Raw genomic sequence first — 14,474 nt, 5'->3', positions numbered from 1 at the left:
TAACTGTTTAATAATAAAAAAGGAAACAACACAAAACACTTAAGGGTCATGAAAATTAATTGAGATTTAACAATTCGATGACGCATCCACCTTAATTATTGAAACACATTGGTATCGATATCAGTGATACCGGCCCTGTATTTACTTGGTATTGGATTGATACCCAAGTATGCAATATCGCACACCGCTAACCAGAAGGGCACCCAGGAGGTAATATTCGATCAGACCCGGTAGAACAGGGGTCTCAAACATGCGGCCCAGGGGCTAAATGCGGCCTGCCAAAGGTTCCAATCCAGCCTGTGGGATGAATTTGCAAAATGCAAAAATTCCACAATCAAGGCTGTGGAACTCATTTTAATTCAGGTTCCACATACAGACCAATATTATCTACAGTCAAATAATAAATAAATAAATAAATAAACAAATAAATAAATAAATAATAACAGCAGAATAACTGACAAAAAAGAATGACTTCAGATTTTCTTTTTGGTTTGATGTGAAAAAATCATATTACACTATGCCTATAAATAATGACAACTTCAAATTTTTGTCTTTGTTTTAGTGCAAAAATAACATTAAATTCTGAAAACATTAACATTTCCAAGCTATCCTGTAACAATAAAATGTGAAGAATCTGAACAAATATGAACAACCTGAAATGTCTAAAGAAAATTAAGCACAATTTTAACTATTTTCTGCCTGTTACTCAGTGTTAAGTGTCTTTATAGATCTGATTCATAATGCACATGTAGAAATGATAAGGTGAGGCAGAATATTGTTACCTCCACCAGGAGGTATTGTGATCACTTTGTTTTGTGTGTTTGTTTGTTTGTTTGTTAGCAAGATAACTCAAAAAGTTAACGACGGATTTTCATGAAATTATCAGGAAATGTTGATACTGGTGCAAGGAACAAATGATTAAATTTTGGCGGTGATCGAAGGGGGGGCAGATCTGTCTTGGCGGAGGTCTGCACGCTCCGAGTGCTTTTCTTGTTAAAATTGCACTTATTTTTCTTAAGAAATTTCACTTTTTTTCAGGTTATTCACATCTTTTTTGTTAGGATATTTTATAAAACTAAGCATTTTCATAATTTAATGGGTTTTTTTTTGCACTAAAACAACGACAAATATTTAGACTTATCATTATTAAAGGTTGTTATGTTATTATTTTACTGGTTCGGCCCACTGGAGATCAAATTGGGCTGAATGTGGCCCCTGAAAGACAATGAGTTTGAGACCCCTGTGGTAGAACCATGCAAGCTTTATGTGCAGGCTCCACATCTTCTTCTTTGTTTTTTGTGAGAGCATTACAACGCCACATACAGGTCTGGCATCAGTTGTTGGAAAAATTAGGCTATTAGACTATATCCTGTAAATACCAGGTGTCCAGAGCACAAGTCATGGATGGGTTATGATGACATTTTGCAAGAATGCTCGGACATATCCACTCAGGATATGTCTACCAGTTCTTTGCTATCTGTTTGTTTTGTTCTAGTTTGGGACCAAAGCGTACTTGTTGTCCATCCAGTTTGGGACCAGACCAGGCTGCTTCCCTTGAGGAGATCAGGCCATGGGGCCGGTGGAGGAAGAGTACAGACGCGGTCACTGAACCCATGCATCACTGTGTTTTGAATACCTAAACCAATAGTGAACCTGATCAACGTCATAATATTTGTACACTTGGTCCAGTGATTGTAATATTCATGTTCTTTCATAAGATCTTGAACTTCCTGTTGATAGTCAGTCAACTGCTGCATCTCACTGTATGTACAGGGTGACACAAAAAAAATGGGAACTTTTTAACAATCCAATAAAACCAAGAGTGATGGAAGGAAAATATTTTATTCATAATAAATGAAACCTTAAAACATGCCATTTAAGAAACAATGATGGAATTTTCATTTTTATAAAATTACAGGGTGACCCAAAAAAATGGGAATTTTTGAAGTGCGTATTGGCAGACATGAGCAAGTGGCAGCACTGCGAGACAGTGACCTTGAGCAAGTAAACACACCCCCATTTTAGTACCCATTGACGGCTGTGCGAGAATTGTTCGGTAACCGTGTGATCTCAAGATTCGGTAACGTTCCCTGGCCCCCTAGATTGCCAGATTTGTCCGTTTGTGATTTTTTCTTGTGGGGCTATCTCAAGAGTAAAGTGTACACGACTCGACCAAGAACTCTGGATGAGTTAAAACAGAGAATTCAGGATGAAATTCACAGTATCCCAGCTGAGATGTTGCAGCGGTCAATGAGGAATCTCAACAGCAGATTTCAAGAATGCATTCGTACAGGAGGACGCCATCTACAAGAAGGTAATTTTTAAAAAATGAAAATTCCATCATTGTTTCTTAAATGGCATGTTTTAAGGTTTCAATTACTATGAATAAAATATTTTTCTTCCATCACTCTTGGTTTTATTGGATTGTTAAAAAGTTCCCGTTTTTTTGTGTCACCCTGTACTTGACTCCTTGCAAGTAAAATCTTCTGATTCCAGAATTCAGTGACTCCGTCTTTTGTCTCAGAGTACATCACAGAATTTTTCTATCATCAGTACTACATTGTTTTCAGTTGTTTCGTGCAGACGCAGATATTTCCTGAAAAGACTGTTTACGGAGCACTTTTTTAAAAACGACAAAGAAAACGATCAGATAGGAAAAGATGCGGTTTGGTGTTGACACGGCCTTAGTCTGAACTGGGTTAACTTGGACCTGATCAGTCCTCAGTTATTTTACACCTATAGATGTTTTAGACCCAGACAAATGATGAGTGTCATACAGGTCAATGATTCTAGTTGTGTTAACATGCCCATGCTTGTTCTCACCTACCTTTAGCAGCTTTCACTAGCCCAGAGGTAGCTGTCATCCTGCATATATCTCAGCTCCTGGATTGCACACTGGACACTATAGTTTAATGCCAGTTACTGCTGTAGGCCATTATATGTGTGCATGTTTTTTCAGTGAATGTGTACGTGCTTGTGCTCAGGTTCCTGTGCGCAGCAGGTAGGAAATGCATTATTGATAGTGTTTGAGGTATGCAAAGCAAAGCAAGGAACCTCTTTGATCTCTCATAGACGCTGTGTCGCCTGCAATCTCCCTCAGATTCAGCCATGTGCACACAGCACCAGAAGGCAAGAGCCACAAATTCCTCCTTGATCACTTCTCCCTTTTATCTTTCTTTTTTTCCCTTTCTTTTTTTTTGTATTTGTTCCTATTCATTTTCTCTTTCTATTTAAGTGATACAGCTCAAGGAAGAGTTGTTTTGGTATTTGTCCTGTTCTCTATTTCCGAGAAAGAGAAAGACAGATAGACAGAGAGAGAAAAGAAATAAGCCATTGTGATTTCTCCAGTAATTGCAGAACGATTGAATATTGAACAGGGAATTTGCTGCCAATTAACTGTATATTCATAAGGTACTCTTATCGCCTGAATTGAATTTACATGCAGAACGATGCGGCATGTGTCGGTACAGGGGGCATAATTGCAAAGCAAAACCGAGTGAGTTATGAAAATGGTGCTCATTTCCTCCCAGGTTTGAAGGGACTTAGTCTGTGCCCGTATCCATACAATGTCTTATTAACTTAAAAATAAGGTAGCAGGACTGTAATTGTCGCAATTGATTAAAGTTTCTGGTACTTACGTGGAAGAAATGAATGTCCCTGAAGGCAAAAGCGCAAAATAACATGGACTGAAAATGAGCAACAAAAAGCAACATCGCTCAAAACTACTGGATTGGATATTTGTAACCTTATTTTGAAGGATTAAATTTACTTTCAGACTGATTTAGAGAGATTAGGTTTAAAATAGCAGCCGTGTTATGCAGAAGTCTGGATACAACATGGATTTTATGGAGCATAATGGCGGTTATATCTCACTTTACAGACAACTGCGCATCCGTGAAGTGAGATCACATCATAGATATCAGCAGAAACACCTGCGGCCTGTTGTGGCCATTGTGAGTGTGAACGTGGATGCATGTGTGTGTTTTACCAAAGGTATGCAGCAGTGAAGAAATCAAGCTTATCCTTTGTGACAGTTACTTTTAAGTCCTTTTCTAAACTGGGTGGTTCAATTTACCATCGTTGTACCCCTCCACCTCTCTGCAATCCCATTCACTCCCATTCTGACACATACACACTCAGACAGTCACACACACACTCCTCTGATAGGCTGTTGGACAAACCATTGACCTTCACTTTGCAATCTCTGAGGTCGATCAGTAGGCCATTCTTCCATGTAATGTTTACATCTCTGTGGGCTATTTGGCCACAAAGGGGAGATTGCCTTTGGTCAACAACCTGTGTCCACAATGGTCATTTCCCTGGCTTGGCCCAAAGGAGGAGGCCATCAAAACAGCACAGTAGAACAGCACTTTTTCCACCTATTAAAAGTTGAGGGACATTAGAATTGAAGCAACAAGTCGAAGGCAGATTCTAAACTTAACTTCCTGTCCGTGTCTGTCACTGTATGTGTGATCAGATTTGGACATAATGTATGTAAATACTGTGTCCTTATTACAATATCCTGGATGAACCCTCAGTCCAGTTTTGAGGAACCTGATTATGTTAGGTGGCCAACATGTTGCCGGTCCCTACTTTATCCATAGATCAGTGTTTTTCAACCTTGGGGTCCGGACCTCACATGGGGTCATCTGGAATTCAAATGGGGTCACCTGAAATTTCTAGTAATAGAGGGTATGTATGTGACGTCACCGCTAGCGGAAGTCACCGCGGTTACATCCACTGAGTGGCAGAAAGAGGGAGATGAGTAGCAGCTTTGGCTTGAACACTGCGAAAACTTTAGAACAATCTAAAAAATCGGGAAGAGCTGTTGTGCTACTGATTGCGCAAATAGATTTAAAAAGCACTCGGAGCTATCGTTTTAGCGGCGACCTAAAGCCAAAGACAGAAGAAGCAGACTGATCGCTGCAATTCGTAGAAATAACTGGAATCCAGGCAACGAAACCTGGATTTGTGGTTGCCATTTCGTGTCAGGTAACGTTAATTTATGCTGTATTCTTGCGTAAAATCATACCTTAAATTACATATTGTTTTGGCTAACGTTACTTCTTAGTAAAGCTCTTAATGTTAGCATCTGCTATTTATTTCTCTGTCGTATATTTCATAACTGAAACGTTTTTGTCTTCAGTTGTGTGATTCTGAACCTTGTGCTCTACATCACAGGTGTCAAACATGCGGCCCGGGGGCCAAATCCGGCCCGCCAAAGGGTTCAATCTGGCCCCTGAGATAAATTTGTGAAATGCAAAAATTCCGCTGAAGATATTAACAATCAAGGATGTTAAAATCATTTTAGGTCATTTCAGTCTAAAGTGGATCAGACCAGTTAAATACTATCATAATAACCTATAAATAATTAAATTTGTCTCTGTTTTAATGTAAAAAAAAAAAAAAAAAAAAAAAGTAAAATTACACAAAAATGTTCACATTTACAGGCTAGCCTTTTACAAAAAATGTGAATATCTGAAATTTCTTAAGAGAAGTATGGGAATTTTAATAATATTCTCCCTGTTAGTCAGTGTTTTGTGTATTTGTAGATCCACTGTGATCTCTAAGTTGTGATTCACATGTATAAACGATAAGCTAAGGCATAATATTGTTAACATTATACTTAACTTACTAAAGAATTTTCAGGTTGTTCATATTTGTTCATGTTATGAGGGGGGGACAGAGCTTTCTCCATCGCAGCCCCAACCCTCTGGAACTCCCTCCCACCCTCTATCCGACACAGCCAAGGCAGATCAGTGGGCCCCCCTGCCCCCCCCCCCCCCCCACACACACACACACACACACACACCCGATCACCACCAAAATTTAATCATTTGTTCCTTGTGGCAGTATCAACATTTCCTTAAATTTTCATCCAAATCCGTCCATAACATTTTGAGTTATCTGGCACACAGACAGACAAACATGGGGGGGGGGGCAGCGGCGGGCACTGATTTGCCTAGGCAGAGGTCTGTGCTCGCCGAGTGCTTTTCTAGTTTGTTTGTTTATCTGTCTGTCTGTTAACAAGATAACTCAAAAAGCTATGAACGGATTTGGATGAAATTTATAGGAAATGTTTGATACTGGCACAAGGAACAAATGATTACATTTTGGTGGTGAATGGGGGGAGGGGGGACTGATCTGCCTTGGCAGAGGTCTGTGCTCTCCGAGTGCTTTTCTAGTTACCTCCGCCAAGGAGGTTATGTTTTTGTCACCGTTGTTTTGTCTGTTTGTTTGTCTGTCTGTCTGTGTGCAAGATAACTCAAAAAGTTATGGACGGATTTGGATGAAAATGTCAGGAAATGTGCTTCGAGTGCTTTTCTAAAAAAGAGAGCACAGACCTCAGCCAAGGCAGATCAGTGGGCCCCCCTGCCCCCCCCCCCCCCACACACACACACCCCCGATCACCACCAAAATTTAATCATTTGTTCCTTGTGCCAGTATCAACATTTCCTTAAATTTTCATCCAAATCCGTCCATAACATTTTGAGTTATCTGGCACACAGACAGACAAACATGGGGGGTCACTGATTTGCCTAGGCAGAGGTCTGTGCTCTCCGAGTGCTTTTCTAGTTTGTTTGTTTATCTGTCTGTCTGTTAACAAGATAACTCAAAAAGCTATGAACGGATTTGGATGAAATTTATAGGAAATGTTTGATACTGGCACAAGGAACAAATGATTACATTTTGGTGGTGAATGGGGGGAGGGGGGACTGATCTGCCTTGGCAGAGGTCTGTGCTCTCCGAGTGCTTTTCTAGTTTGTTTGTTTGTTTATCTGTCTGTCTGTTAACAAGATTACTCAATAAGCTATGAACAGATTTTGCTGAAATTTATAGGAAATGTTTGATACTGGCATAAGGAACAAATGATTACATTTTGGTGGTGAATGGGGGGAGGGGGTACTGATCTGCCTTGGCGGAGGTCTGTGCTCTCCGAGTGCTTTTCTAGTTTTGATATGTATTAGGAGGCAGCCATGGCCTAGAGAGCTGGAGAGTCGGGTGGAGAATCGGTTTGTGACCAAAGGGTTGCCGATTTGATTCCACGGACTGCCACAAAAAGTTGTTGGCTGATGTGCAAGGCACTTAACCCCCCCATTTGCTCCCCGGGTGCCTGATATGCCTGCTGCTCCTAGTGTTCCTTCCCGCATGTTCTAGTGATGAGTTAAAAGCAGAAGTTAAATTTCAGTGTGTGGTGCATGTACTGTATACTGACAATAAAGGATCTGAATCTAAAATTAGATATTGAAACTGTAAGATATTGTTGAGCTTACTTATGGGAGCCCACATGGTCAGTAAAAAGGTAGGGTAAGGGGGCAGGAGTATATAAATGGAACTTCATCCTGCTCCTTTTCGAATGTGTTTTCTTTTTGTATATCATTTTTTCTTGTATTGGTTTTAAATGTTGATATCCAACATGAACAATCATTTAAAGTTTCAATAGTGCTGACTACCGCAGGAGTTGACCCCACAAAGCCCTGGTTTCGACAGACTAACACTGAACTTCTCTCTAAAAACACCAAGTAATTTTTTATGACTTTCGTTGATACCTGTCTGAAGCGTTTCTGTGCTAAAACAGAAACAGAAACAATAACGGAAGTATCAAGGTCTTCTATGTGAAGGCTAAGAGGCGTTGAAAAAACCTGAGTATTATCTTTTACTAATTTAAGAATTCAATAGTTTAGCTGGAAAAAAAGCATCAAAATGTCTGTTTGAGTCTATTGTATACAGGTTTCAGGATGCTGCTTTATCAATATTTACAGAGGAAAAAGTCAGGTCATGGTTGAAAACATTAAAGAAATATTATTCCTCTGAAATCTGTTTGTTCTGCTCTTATCAACGTAAACCCAAAATATTATATTACATAACAGCCCTTATCAGACGTGCCAGTGCCTTCATTTGAGGCAACAGTGTAACCTCTGTGAGCACATTTTTTCTTCTATACAAATTTATATTCACAGCGTATTGGGAACAGATGAGTCATGGAACAGGATGGATCTGCCTGAACGCACATTACAGATGTGCAGCTGCATGTAGGTGCATGTATGTTAGCGGTGGGCGTATCTCTTCTGTGGTATTGATATATTGATACACACACACTACTCATTTGAGGATCAATTATGCTAATAAAGTATCAATATTAATTAATAAATGTGAAACAAAAGCACCTGTGTCATGTCTGAATCTTACAGTGTAACTTATTTCATGTCATGTGACCAGAAGTGCGGCAATTCCAGTCAGCTGTTTTTAGCTGCTAGTAACAGTTCAGTCTGCAGCTGTGCATGTCTGAAAGAATAGCATGGCTGAAAGATAGAGGAGTGTGGTGTGGGTGTACTGTACATCTGTGGATAAAACTACAGTAAAGTGTAGTTTGTGTAGTAAAAATGTACAACACTGCAACAACATGAGCAACCTTAAAACACCTGAAAATTAGCCCAGTTTCACCAGAATAACAATCCATTTTATTTTTTTATAACTTCATTTTGTTATAAAAATTTGAAATGTGTAGGTCTTGTTGAAAAAAAAAGGTCTGTGGAGTTCATTGTATTCAATGAATACATCCAAATTATGTTGTTGTTTTTTTTATTCATGTGTATAATTTTTCTATTTTTATTTAATTTATACGTGCTAATTATTTCTGTTTTATTTTGACATTTCTATGTAATTCATATTTATCATTTGTGGTTTATTTTTATATTTGAATATATATTTATGTTAATTATTTATTATTTATGTGTTTTTCTATATGTATTTCATTGCTTAAAAAATGGCCACCAAAGATCATGCACATTAACCCTTTCATGCACGAATTATGAGAACCTTAATCGAAAAATTTTTTCTGAGTGTTTTTATTCCTCTTTAGGCATGAAAAAAACAATGCGATTGAAAATTTTCTTCTGAAAAATACATTAAAAAAAAAATAAATAAATAAATTATTTTAAAATTTAAAAAAAAATGTATACAAAAAATAATAATGAAAAAAAAAAAGTCTAATGAACCTATTTTTCATGAAGTTGCAAAAATGTTCACTCAGCTGGACACCACACGTTTAATTTTTGACGCACAGAAACATGTATTTACTGATAAATTGTGTGAAAGCTATGGAGAGGGCTTGTGACTCTGGGGGTTTATGCTCAGGAGAGATCTACATAATCTTAGCAATTCATGTCAGAAAAGATATGTAGTGTCTTAAAACTTTAATAAAGATATGTGTAAAAAAAATAAAATAAAATAAAATAAACAATGAAAAGAACAACAAAACCCATGAATATACAAGAGAACAGCTATAGAAGAGCTGTCCACTGGAGTGACCACTGTGCATGAAAAGGTTAAAGCTATCAAATCGACAGTATTTGTCATGTGATATGTAACATTTTATTTTTAAAAATCACTGAAGGTATCGGTATTGAATATATTTGCCAAAAAAGTAATTGGTTTTGTATCGAATCATAAAAGTGTGGTATCATCCAGCACTAATGTATGCAAGTATTAGTGAAATTATATAGTGACATGAGAAACAGAGTCTTTTGCAACTTTACTTTGGCTTTCAATTCTCAGCAACAAAAAAAAAAAACACATAAAACTCAAAGAGGTGAGTACGATCTAAGCCAAAGTGGCCTCGTGTGTTTTTTTGTAGTCAGTGTCATATTAATTCAAGATTCAGTTTACATTCACAGAAAAGTCAGACTGAGCTGCAGGTTTGGGTCGTAAGGATCCCAGGTGTCTGTGCAAACAGTGTGCAGTAATCAGTAACTGTGATACTGGTATAGATCATGTTTTACACATCAGAGGTGATTTCTCATAGACTGCAAGGGAAGCTCGACCTCCCCTAGAATTACGAAAATTAAATGGTCAAATATGTACGGTTGTGTTGACATTTCATTGACTACAAATGTGTTAGAACATTCATCTCACAGACGAGTTCATTCAGACTCAGCTTTATCACAAATCATTGGACTCGATGTTGTTCACTTCTCGTACATTCCCGTTGCGCTGTTTTCTCATACGACCTCTGCTCAGTGCATTTGTCCGTAGAAGCCCAGCGTCCATGCACTTCAATGCGACTGAGTGGAGCAGTTTTTTTCATTGCCTCAAAACTGGACAGTAATTGGATAAATGCCACGATGTAGTCCCGCCCCCAGACACTTGGCGTCTCTGGGGGTGAATGGAGCTGTGGGCGGAGCTCGGCCAGGCTGGACACCAGGCTTCCACGTGCTGATTGGAGGATCAGTCGAAAGGCTGAATCCCGTTTGATTGACAGCTGTTTTGAGATCTACTCCGTCACTGACACAGTTCAGTTTAATACCGTCGCAAATTCTGCTGTGAAATCAAGAGAGAAACCACTACGAAATTACTCGTTCATTTCTTGCACTGTAAATAAAACACACTCTTTGTACTTCCTTGTTTCAATTAAACATAATTTCAACATTTTCTTGTTTACTTGGTACGATAAGGTCACTGACCATTTTCTTAAAATGGAACGGAGGGAAGAATTTATGTTTAACCCTTTCATGCATAGTGGTCACTACAGTGGACAGTTCTTCTCCAGCTGTTCTCTTGTATATTCATGGATTTTATTGTTTTAGTTCCATATCAGTCAACACAGCGGACGCTTATGCATCATCCCATACACTGTAATTTATACCATTAGTGTAACTTTACTGTTCTAGATAAACCTGATCTGCACTAACATGTTTGAGTGTTGAAGGGGTGGGATTAAATAAATTTTACTTCCTGCACTCCTTTCAGAATGTGCAAATGAAGTCATGTATATGTATAGGTTTTGTTTTTTTTGTTTTCTTCCATGACCTCTTTCTACCTGTTTTTTTCCTAAGGACGAAGTAAGATTACTTTGTCTTGTTGCATATTCAAAATAAACTAAACTAAAAAAAAAAAAAAAATCAATTGCTTTTTATTGTTACTAAACTGCAATTATCTGTTTTGTTTTTTTTTTAACAAAAAAGTTGTTTTTTTTTTTTTTTTTGCATATTATTTCCATGAAGTGAGTAATATGACTAGTATTAGAGTATGTTAAAATGTGAGAAAACAGCAGATTAGCAGCATTAAAAAAGTTTTTATTTCATAGTTTTCACATGATATATCAGTAAATCCATGTTTCTTTGCTTCCAAAATTAAACACATGGTGTCTAGCTGACATTTTTTTAACTCCATGAAAAATAGGTTCATAAGAAAATTTTCAGTCACATTGTTTTTTTCATGCCTAAAGAGGAATAAAAACACTCAGAAAATAAATGTTGATTAAGGTTCTCATAATTCGTGCATGAAAGGGTTAAATAACTTGACTTTTTTTAAAAAAATTTTTATGTAAGCTGACAATGAGCTTCCCCTCTCTGAAAGACGAGCAGCCGCCACTGGTACACATATGAATAACCAGATTATTCATATCTATTGCATGTAAACATTGTATCTTAAATATGATCAAAACCCAGATAAGCCTCATAACCAGGATACTGTTGCATGTAAACACAATAATTGTCGTACATGGCAAGCATGATATAACATTATTTATGCCCGAGAACTCATTCTAATGAAAACGTGTGAAGGGGAAAAAAAAAAAAAAAAAAAAAATCACATTTAAACAGAGTGGCCCAAGGGAACAGATGATATGATTAGATGTTGGTGCATTGTGCTGCATACTTTTGCATAGTAATGAGTAAAAATATAAATGTTAAAACCTATAAAAGTCCTTAATGCTGTTGAGATGGAGTTTGTATAAATAAAGCCATTGTGTCACAATAACTGCGGCGAGAATATAAATATTTACTAATGACTAATGCTATATGTTAATTAAAAACGTTTCTATTTATTATTATTAGCATGAGTTTTTCAAAGGCTGTCGTTGTGATCATTGCAACCACGTCCATCACCATTGTTATTTTGACTAGATTACAATCATTATTTGAGAGTCAGGGTCTTATGTGACAGTATAAAGCAGTGGTCCCCAACCTTTTTTAGCTCCTGACCCCATTTTAACGTCACATATTTCTGGCGACACCAGACATTCAAAACTGAGACTTTTTTTTTTTTTTGCCAAAATTAATTTGTTTTTGATCATGTAATAGTTTACTATACTATGTTGCAAATAAACATTAATTTTAGAGGACATTTAGGCTATATCACAGGTGTCAAACATGTGGCCTGGGGGCCAAATCTGGCCCGCCAAAGGGTCCAGTCCGGCCCTTGGGAGGAATTTGTGAAATGCAAAAATTACACAAAGATATTCACAATCATTTTAGTTCAGGTTCCACATTCAGACCAATTCAATCTCAAGTGGGTCATAATAACCTATAAATACTCACAACTCCAAATTTTTCTCTTTGTAAATTTTAGTATTTTCATGTTTTTACACTAAAACAAAGTATAATATTGCAAAAATATCTAAATAACCCGAACAAATATGAACAACTTGAAAAGTCTTAAGAGAAGTAAATGCAATTTTACCAATATTCTGCCTGTTATTAAATGTTTTGTGTGTTTGTAGATCCACTGTGATCTGTAAGTTATAATGTACATGTGCAGATGATAAACTGAGGCAGAATATTGTTAAAATGACATATTTTTCAATTTGTTCATGTTATTCACATTGTTTGACAGGATAGTTTGTAGATGCAAAAATCTTCATAATGTAATTTTACTTTTTTCACTGTAAAACATAGAGAAAAGTTTAGAGTTGACATTATTTATGTATTATTATATTGGTTCGGCCCGCTTCAGATCAAATTTAGCTGATGGTGGCCCCTGAACTAAAATGAGTTTGACACCCCTGGTCTATATAATGTATATTATTATGGACGGAGGCAGAAAAGCCAGGTGTAGATTACTGCACAAAGTGAGAATTTTATTTTCCTTGGTCAGGATATGTACAGTCAGTCCAGCTTGGATTTACAAGGCTGACAATTAATACTGAACAAACAATATAATTCAAACTATGAATTACGAAAGCGCTGCAGCATCTGAAACCGACCACAATGAACATTTGAAAGACACACGTGGTCACATGATGGAGTCAATCAAGATGTGCCCTCTCAGATATTATATACTGCATTTTATTTGAACTTGATTTTTATTAGGAAAAGCGTGTGATGTTTTAATTATCATGAAATATATACTGAATCAGTAAAAAATATTATTTATTAGTAACTTTTTTAAAAAATCAATTACTCTTCCGGTTTCGGCGAGCTCTTCCGGTTTCGGCGACAGCAGCTTCAAGAAGGTGCAGCGCCTGACTTACCGTCGTAGGTTGTCCTACAACACCGCCTCCAACAAAACCAGGCTGTCTCGGACTCCTGGTAACCGTATTGTGTACCTGTACACCAAGAAGGTCGGCAAAGCCCCCAAGTCAGCATGTGGCATCTGCCCAGGAAGACTGCATGGAATCCCTGCTGTTAGACCTCAGGTTCTGATGAGACTTTCCAAGACCAAGAAGCACGTCAGCAGAGCTTATGGTGGTTCTATGTGCGCCAAGTGTGTGCGCGACAGGATCAAGCGTGCTTTCCTGATTGAGGAGCAGAAGATCGTCGTCAAGGTGCTGAAGGCACAGGCGCAGAGCCAGAAATCTAAGTAAAATGTGTTTGTACAATTAAAATAAAAATTCAACAACCAAAAAAAAAAACAAAAAAAACAAAAAAAACAAAACAAAACAAAAAAAATAATAATAATAAAATCAATTACTAGAAATTTTTCACGTGACCCCATTTGAATTCCAGGCAACCGTGGGGGTAGGGTCCGATCCCAAGGTTGAAAAACACTGGTGTAAAGATAAATGTCTGTGTAAGTAGAGAGAGCCAGTTTACTATTAACCCATAAAGACCCAAACTGACACCGACAACTAAAACCATCTACTGATCTGAAATGTTTAACCCTTTCATGCATGAATTATGAGAACCTTCATCAAAATTTATTCCTGAGTGTTTTTATTCCTCTTTAGGCATGAAAAAAACAATGCGATTGAAAATTTTCTTCTGAAAAATAAATAAATAAATACATAAATAAATAAAACTAATTTTTAAAAAAATTTAAAAATACATTAAAAAAATAATAATGAAAAAAAAATAATCTTATTAACCTATTTTTCCATGAAGTTGCAAAAATGTCCACTCAGCTGGACACCACATGTTTAATTTTTGACGCACAGAAACATGTATTTACTGATAAATTATGTGAAAACTATGGGGAGGGCTTGTGATTCTGGGGGTTTATGCTCAGGAGAGATCTACATAATGTTACCAATTCAAGTCAGAAAAGATATGTAGTGTCTTAAAACTTTAATAAAGATATGTGTAAAAAACAAAACAAAAAAAAAAAACAAAAAAAAAACAACGAAAAGAACAACAAAATCCATGAATATACAAGAGAACAGCTGTAGAATAGCTGTCCACTGTAGTGACCACTATGCATGAAAGGGTTAATAACTTCTGAACCACTAATCCTATCAATACATGTAAATAATTGAT

The 14,474-nt window shown here is 37.1% G+C and overlaps 1 pseudogene; it reads left to right on the top strand.

Annotated features, from left to right (window-relative positions):
* The window catches only part of LOC115433271 (60S ribosomal protein L34 pseudogene), a 56,304-nt pseudogene extending 42,671 nt beyond the window's left edge, over window positions 1-13,633 (top strand).
* Window positions 13,634-14,474: the final 841 nt, after the last annotated feature.

Source organism: Sphaeramia orbicularis, chromosome 14 (genome assembly GCF_902148855.1).
Source record: "Sphaeramia orbicularis chromosome 14, fSphaOr1.1, whole genome shotgun sequence".
NCBI classification, from domain to species: domain Eukaryota; kingdom Metazoa; phylum Chordata; class Actinopteri; order Kurtiformes; family Apogonidae; genus Sphaeramia; species Sphaeramia orbicularis.
The sequence above is the reverse complement of the archived record's forward strand: the minus strand, read 5'-3'. Positions and strand labels throughout refer to the sequence as shown.